The following is an 8,649-nucleotide window of genomic DNA, read 5'->3' on the forward strand; positions in this document are numbered from 1 at the left end:
CATGAGGTGTAGCTTTGCGAGATGATCTCTGGTTTGCTGGCTGGGTGGGGACCTTCAGGCCAAAACTTTTTAACACCGGAACTCATACCTACAGGCTCTGTGCACACAAATGTGCTTTTTGCGCAATGCGTGCCGCTCTATCTGCCTGTTTGTCTCTCTGCCAGTGCCCGCATGTCTGTTTAGTGTGCGTGTGTGTGTGGCATGTCATTTTTAACGCTGTTCATAACGAGCAGAGCGTGTTTAGGCTATCGTATGGCTCCATCCCCAAATTAATTTTCATCGTCCCTGACGCTACTGTGCGCCCACACTGCGGAGTGGATAGGAGCTGACTGACTCTGACTGATAGGCTATCAAAGTTTTGTGGGGAGAAATACATTTCAAACTAGTCAGATATGACTTGAATGTCATAAAATAAATCACCCACAGTGATTGACGACAGTCCGACCACTATTTTGACTGCGCGGCTTTATGTAGCTTAACAAAGGCATTTTTGGCACATTGCCACCCCTCGTTGTCAATGGACTCCGTTAAAACATGTTTTTTGAAGTCTCCAGATTTGTCAGGCAGACAGACTGTGCATCCACACTGTGGAGAGGATAGGAGCTGACTGACTGATAGGCTATCAAACTTTTGTGGGGAGAAATAAATTTAAAACAAGTCAGATATGACTTGATTTGTTTGGTTACAAATTCGCTAAAGCTGTTTCCTATCACATTTCTTGTTTTTAATACATGCTACCGCGCCTGCTACTCTCTAGCAGGACATGATCCAGATAACATGTTTAAAAGGCACTTACAAGTACTGTACTGCCACAGGAAGTCTAAACACAATAGGAAGTAATTGGCAGAACACTGCATTGGGGTGAATAGCAGTTTGACTTTTACTGTTTTTTTCAGCTTCGCCCCTTACATTTCCTACACAGAGGTATGAAACTCAAATCAATACTATTACTATTCAAATTGTTGTTTTTGCATTATCTTACGCCATTGAATTATTTGTATATGTAAAGCAAGATTCAGCAATTTTTTTTAATTATGTTGTACACCTGTCTGGTTGAGTGTTCTCACCTGAACTGTTTTCCCCTCTGGGCATTGGTGGGGGGATGCCTCTGTGTAGGAAATGTGCCATACAAATAAACTTACCTTGCATAGTCTCATCACAATATCAATATCTACTGTATATTGCCCAGACCTTAATGCAATGACAACCAATAGACACCTAAATGTGTTTTTATAATGCTTTCTGATACTGATTTTCTGGCTTACACACACACACACACACACACACACAAAATCACTTACCAGTATTAGCCCTGATGTGCTGTTTCAGCTCTGCTAACCTATGAAAGAAAATATTTAAGTGAGATGACCAAGTGTGTTGCACACACACACACAGCGAGCGTTTAGCATTTAGTTAGCCTGCTAAACTAGTTTGCGGACTGCTGACAGTACAGCTAGGTGGCCCATGCTCTTGATAACGTGTCCTAAACGCAACGTTTCACGTGCGTCCTTCGATAATATTAATGTTATGTTTACGGTGTTTGTGAAACGTGAAGCCCCATGTGTGTCTGCGTTTGACTCCTGTCTGCTGAGGCTTACAAGTAGCAGCGACATGCTAAGCATAGTCTAGCAGCTTGCGCAAACACGTGTTGTTATAGAGGGTGCGCTAACGTCACTTACGGTATACAGTTACTTTTACACGGTTATTTTGCAACCCGCCACGTGTAAAATCTAGTCATAAAAAGCCACAGAAATCAGCTAAACGTTAGCTGTACTAAATGGTAGCTGCTATGCCCGCCAAGCTAACACCATTAACGCTAAGGAGAGCTACTAACTAGCGCCTGGCTAGCGCGGTAAACTCCATATAGCAACAAAAGAAAATCTCACATAGTCAAAAAGTACGGACAAAACCCAAGTTAATCAACTTACTGTTTGGTGTAAGTTATAGGTTTAGTAGTTGTAACCTGGCGGATTTTCCCACAACAACCTCCGACAGGAAAAGGAAAAAGGACTTCACTTCTTCTTCTGTGTAAACCTCACTTCCTGCAGCCCGCAATATGTTGGCGCCACAGGTGGTGACAAACGTGATTACATTGGATTTAAAGTGGCATGAATCACTTTCAATGACAGTGAGAGAAACACTACAGAATTGCACATTGCCTAACGTGATTACATTTGATTTAAAATCGCATTCAAATCACTTTCAATCGAAGTGAGAGAAACATGTCAGATAAAACAGTCCCAAACATGATTACATTTGATTTAAAATCGCATTCAAATCACTTTCAATCGAAGTGAGAGAAACATGGCAGATAAAACAGTCCCAAACATGATTACATTTGATTTAAAATTCCATTAAAATCACTTTCAATCTAAGTGAGAGAAACATGGCAGATAAAACATTCCCAAACCTGATTACATTTGATTTTAAATCACATTTAAATCACTTTCAATCGAAGTGAGAGGAACATTGGCACATGCCACATTACCAAACGTGATTCAATTGTATTTAAAATCGCATTTACATAACTTTCAATTTAAGTGAGAGAAACTAGCACATACCATATTATCCATATACAACTGCAGTTTGCATGATTAAAACATGTTCACAAAGGAAATATGATTTTATTGTGCTGCATATACCAACTCATTTATGTAAATTGAAGTACCTGCTATTCCCAGTTTTTTCAGTGTGGGTAGTAGCTATTATCATTAGTATGGGTAAGTATTTGGCCATTGGTATATTGTTATTATTGCTACTAGTTACTGGGAATACACATTTCTCAGGCTGCTGTGTAAGTTAACCGTGCTATCCAGGAGCAGCTGCGTGCCAGCTCTCTCTCCCCCTCTCGCTTTCTCTCTCGGTCTCTCTCTCCCGCTCTCCGTTGGTCTCTCTCTGACTCTGGTCTGATCGCCCTCCCGTCTTTCTCACTGTCTGTTTGTCTCGCTCGCTTTCTCTGCCTCTCTCCCCCCCTCCCCGCTCTGTGTGTGTGTGTGTGTGTGTGTGTGTGTGTGTTGCGCTCTGTCTTTCTCTCCCTCACCCAAAATAAGGTAAAGTGATTGTCAAACACCTGAGTGTGCGAAATTTGTTCTCCGCATTTGACCTATATCCCCTGGGGGAGCGGTGAGCAGCGGCGTGCGCCGCGCTCGGGAATCATTTGGTGATCTAACCCCCCAATTCCAACCCTTTGATGCTGAGTGCCAAGCAGGGAGGCAAATGGGTCCCATATCTATAGTCTTCTGTATAACTCGGCCGGGGATCGAACTCACAACCTCCCAGTCTCAGGGCGGATACTCAAACCACAAGGCCACTGAGCTGGTGACAAAATGCAGAACACTTTCTCAATTTTAAGCTGAACTTGCCATTATACCCATTTTCTTCCTCCTTTTCTGCTCACGGAGATTTCTTTCTGCTTGCTATCAACGTTACTGCTTCCTGATTTCCCAAAGTACGGGTCGGACCAAGGCTCAAACATCACAGAAAGTGCATGCGTTAATCGCGCGTTTAAAAAAATAGTGGTGTTAAACGGAATTTGCGTTAACGCGTTATTATCGCGTTAACTTTGACAGCCCTAGTTTGATCTATTCATTGTGTATTTTTTAACATCTGTCACAAATAAATAAATTCAATAATAAATGCCATAACATGCTGTGCCCATGGCGCATCGTCTCCAGAGTCTCCACCCTAGAAACTGAGTGTTCGAGTTTGCTGATTTTAAGAAAGTGAATTATATGAGATGTCTGTTGGACAGCAGCACTTTTAGTGTATTTCAAATCACATGAATGAAATGAATAATATTTCTTCAGTAGGTTTTAGTCTTCAGAGAACTATTTGGATCCTACAATCACTGCTTCAGCTACATTATTCTTATTAGTATGATTGTTTTTGTGGGTGTTCCCCGTCTTACCTTCTGTCTCTGTTTGATGATGTCAGAGCTGATTGGCAGAGAAGAAGAGACATCTGGCAGAGGAGGAGAGGAACGCTGTCAAGATGAATTCTTCAGAAGAGGTGAGACAAAAATATCACTGTTGTATCACTGATGTTGCAGCGCACACACTCACTCTCACACACACACACACGCACACACACACACACACACACACACACACACACACACACCCTGCTGAAAAAACCAGCATAGACTAGCATGAATTTCTTGCTGGTCTATGCTGTTTTATGCTGGTTAGTGCTGGTCTGATGCTGGTCTATGCTGGTTAGTGCTGGTCTGATGCTGGTGGACCAGCATTACCTTGCTGGTCCACCAGCTAACGCTTGCTGGTGAAGCTGGTAAACTACCATGGCCTTGCTGGTAAAGTTGCTGGACCAGCATGGTGAAGCTGGTGGACCAGCATGGTGAAGCTGGTGGACCAGGATGGTGAAGCTGGTGAAGCTGGTGGACCAGCATGGTGAAGCGGGTGAAGCTGGTGGACCAGCATGGTGAAGCGGGTGAAGCTGGTGGACCTGCATGGTGAAGCTGGTGGACCAGCATGGTCATGCTGATGAAGCTGGTGGACCAGCATGGTGAAGCGGGTGGACCAGCATGGTGAAGCTGGTGGACCAGCATGGTCATGCTGATGAAGCTGGTGGACCAGCATGGTCATGCTGATGAAGCTGGTGGACCAGCATGGTGAAGCTGGTGAAGTTGCTGGACCAGCATGGTGAAGCTGGTGGACCAACATGGTTGTGCTGGGGATTGCTTGAGGAGATTGTGAAGTGCTCCACAATGGAAATGACCTCCTCTGTACCCTGCTGGTCCATGGCATGGATTTAATTTTAACTTTCGTGTCCAGGCCAAGCCCAGGTCCCTTTTTGGGGTGTTTTACAAAAGTGAATTGTGTTAGTGTGTGTTAGAGAAGCAAATGAAAATGTAATTAATGTAATGAGAATATAATTAGGCCTATCAAAATCTTGGGGACAATTTTTGCCCCTTGATCATGTTTTTTTGGTGCATTCTGAGATTTATTAGAGCATATTTGGCCTTGCCCCTGGCTAATTTCCTACCCTGGATCATACCATGAAAACATACAGTAAGGGGTAGACATCACCTTTTCTGTCATCATGTTTGGTTCAGGAGATTTGATGCAAAAATAATTAGGTTATAGTGGAAAGTAAAATGGTCGCCATGGCAACCATGAGGAAAACATCTAAAAGCAAAAGTTTTATTGGATGGGGGACCCTGGCACAAAATTGGGGATCTGTCTAGTTTAGGGGACCTTGATGTGAAAAAGTTTGGGAAACAATCTGGCCCATCACCCATCCCCTATGGGTTATAGGGTGGGTTATATTAGCCTGGGTAAACCCAGCCTCCACGTGACCTGCTCTCAGACCTGCTCTCAGTCACTACGAGAGCAGAGCAGGTCTGAGAGCAGGTCACGTGGAGGCTGGGTTTACCCAGGCTAGGGTTATATGCCTTCTTTTTTATATTTTGTATCGTCTTCATGGCCTCCATTGACAGCTTGCCAGATAAAATAAATGGTACAGGGCCAAGTTATAACATAAGCAACAAATAACGCAACACACAAGAAAATAGTTTTAACCATGGCCAACAAAACACCTTACAGGGTAACAGGCTAATATAACACAATACAAGAGGCTAATGCAATTCTATCTCAAGCATAGCTAGTCCTTTAAAATAACATTACACATGAATGTATTATTATTATTATTGTTATTATTGTTATCATTATTGTTGTTGTTGTTGTTGTTGTTGTTGTTGTCATTATTATTATTATTATCATTATTATTATTATTACTTTCAAGCTATGTTATGTTTTCTACTGTAAAGAGGCTTTAATTAAACTCTAGGTGGCCGTGGGTCAGACTCATTTCTGAGGCTAGTTTTCCCATATAGAGGGTATGCACCTGATGTCACAGGCAGAAGTCACTGCATGGTCACGCCCACTGAGTGACAGCAAGACTGATTTAGAATGCAGTAATCAGCCTAGATGAATGACACCTGCTGCTGCTCCAAACAACAGAGAACCTGCTGAATGTTTTGCCCATAGGTTTTAGGTTTTGCCAGTCGATTGAGGGGGTGTGTTCCAGTGGGAAAGTGACGTCCGTGCTGCATACCCTCCATTCAATTGGAACTATTTTATGGAACTAGTATCACTACGCCTCTGATATGCTGCGCGAGACCATCTCCAAACTTTCGCGCGGCTGGACCTGTCTGCACCACTCAGCACTCACTGCTCTCAAATAAAACTCCAGAAACAACGAACCGGCGGCTTGAAGCAGATTATTTGTGGAGGTGAGTGAAGTAGGCTTAACTTGTGTGTTATTTACTATGACAGAAAGAGGTTATTCACGTCAATTACTTGTAAGAAGGAGAGGGGCCACTGAGGGGGGAACACTTTTTTTTACCGTGATAGAGCGCTGCTCTCACCTTCAGGTGTGTGTGTGTGTGTGTGTGTGTGTGTGTGTGTGTGTGTGTGTGTGTGTGTGTGTGTGTGTGTGTGTGCGCGCGTGCCTGTGGTGGCGTTATGGCTGGGTGATAATTCTATATTGTAACAGGCTAGTATTTTGGTTTGTGGGCGTTCTGGGCTGGCATGCTGATGTGTTTAGGTGCCGAGAAGAGCCTGGTGACGCGAGGTTTAGTGTTTAGGAAGCGCTGGAGTCAGTAACTTAACGAGTCATAAGTTGGCCAGCTAGCCTGTCAGTCAAGCAAGATCCAATGGGGGAACAGATCTTGAATAGCTCAACCGGGGGATTGGCTGAGACCGGGCGAGTGGGAGGGAAAAAGCGGGAACTTAAGGGGGCTTTGAGGAAGCTGGGGAGAGGAAGGAAAGACTGTTAATAGACCCTTCTCACGGGGGCCATTTTGGGTCGAAAAGGCAGGGCACTAATGAGGCTTTCCAAATTCCAATCATGGAAGTTGGAAACCCTCATTAGTGTTTTGCTTGCACCTGTGTTTACCCTGCCTTTTCGACCCAAAATGGCCCCCGTGAGAAGGGTCTATTGTGAAGGAGAAGGGTTTTGTCTCGGGGATAATTTAGCGTAGAGTGTGGCTGACAGCAATCTCTGTAAATGTTCGGTGCTATATCATTAAAGAACTTAATGAAGAGAAGTGCCTGAGTGTAATCCTGACACGTTACAATATTATTGTTTTTCAGTGGAATCATATCGTGATGATATGAAGATATACTGTGGGCCACAGTATATCTTCAATGTGCTACAGTCTGTGGCACATTTCTGCTAATTGATGCCAAGCTAATTTTACTTTAAAACTGATAAAATGTCAAATGAGGTATGGTAGGAATGTTTATTATCATTCAGTTCAATCAGATGAACATTAATGTGATTATTTAACATGATTTTGCATGTATGGACCATATCTATTGATATTGAGAAAAATCCTTGATTATCTTTATGATATTGATTTAAAACATATAGCCCTAGTTAAAGTCGAGCTGAACCCAAGAATGACTTTTCTTTTCTTAGTTCAAATACCTGGGTATGCAGTGCACCTATTTAATAATGTATGCAAAACAAATCACAACAATCTAATTTCTTTAGTTTTTCACACTTTTTCACATCAAAAGTTCGTTTTTCAAGATTTCATTGATAACAGTAATTTACAGTTTGCTGACGTCACCTAGTAGCTACTATCAAATTTCTACCCCATTTCAACCAATCATTTCACGACATCCAGCTGTCAATCAAATCTTCATTACAGGATCATTTTCTCTTCCAAATGAAGGGGAAAATGGCACCTAGTGCCTGTCATCTGGCAGAGTTTCTAGCCCATAAACTAACTACTAACTTGAGCAATTATGCAAACTAAATCAAACGGTACTGTCTAAGAATGCAAAGAAATGTAACTGGCTCGTTAAAACACGCATTCCAGGAATATTATTTACATTTATAACGATAATGGCGCGCGCCTCCGAGCCTGACTGTCAGGGGTCGTCTCTCGGAGATTCCAGGCGGGCGGGCAGCACCTATGGATCGGATTGTCCGCTCGCTCCGCACGAAGCAGCTGGCTCCCTGGTACTCTGCGGATCCCACTCGTGTAGCATGACAACAGGCTGAATCCCACTCGATTTGGGGGTGGAACACGGCAGGATTGGCCAATGCCAAAGCCAGTCCTCAGAATTGTCAAATCAAATCATCGACACGTATATGGTCCGCCTCTCAATTCGTTTTCAGTGTCTGACGCTCACGCTGGTGCATTCCGTTCCGGTTCACTTCGACTTTAATGGTGGAGCTGATTTAATTACTGTATAAATATGAAAACAGGGGGAAAGCTGGTACCTGGTATTTGTGATGTATAAAGTAAAGCTAGAGAAACTGACTCCAGACCTTTTTCGTTGGTTTTCACTTTTCAATTGTGCAAATATTACACTCACTAAACTGTTTCCCTGTAATGCTCTGTAGATCTTGGATGTGCATGAGAAGCCTGGTGATGCCTCCTAAAGCAGATTGGACAGAGTGCTACAACATCAACTTCTCTATACAGAACCAGCTGCAGCTGATTGTGGCCTCACCCACTGCCGCATGTCTGTATGTTAACTACAAGACTTTATCCACTATCTTTCTCCTACTAATACTGTCTCCTACCACTACACCATTCCACTCCCCTCTCTATCCCTCCATTTTTCTCTCTCATTGTTCTCTCTCCCATTGTAGATGATAACGGAACGCTGAACT

This window comes from Poromitra crassiceps, assembly GCF_964638095.1.
Source record: "Poromitra crassiceps genome assembly, chromosome: 5".
In the NCBI taxonomy this organism is placed as follows: Eukaryota; Metazoa; Chordata; class Actinopteri; order Beryciformes; family Melamphaidae; genus Poromitra; species Poromitra crassiceps.